Raw genomic sequence first — 279 nt, 5'->3', positions numbered from 1 at the left:
TGAAGTTCAGTAGCATCTCAGGATGGATCTGAGTTTGTGCTTTTTCTAAATGGGATGGAGAAAGGAATCAATTAGCACAATAAAGGAGGAGTTTGAGAACCCAGAGAATTACCTTACTTTAAAAAATTAATAAAATTTAAAAAATTGAAAAAAGGGAGAAACAAAGAGACAAAGAGAGACAGAGAGATACAGAGAAGGAGACAGAATTAGCCCTATCCAATAGAAATGATTCTGGGACCAGCAGTTAGCGTAATGGCTATGTCGCTTGACTCCCACATA

Source organism: Tupaia chinensis, unplaced genomic scaffold (assembly GCF_000334495.1).
Source record: "Tupaia chinensis unplaced genomic scaffold, TupChi_1.0 Scaffold147773_1, whole genome shotgun sequence".
Lineage (NCBI taxonomy): Eukaryota > Metazoa > Chordata > Mammalia > Scandentia > Tupaiidae > Tupaia > Tupaia belangeri.
This window is presented reverse-complemented; position numbering follows the sequence as displayed.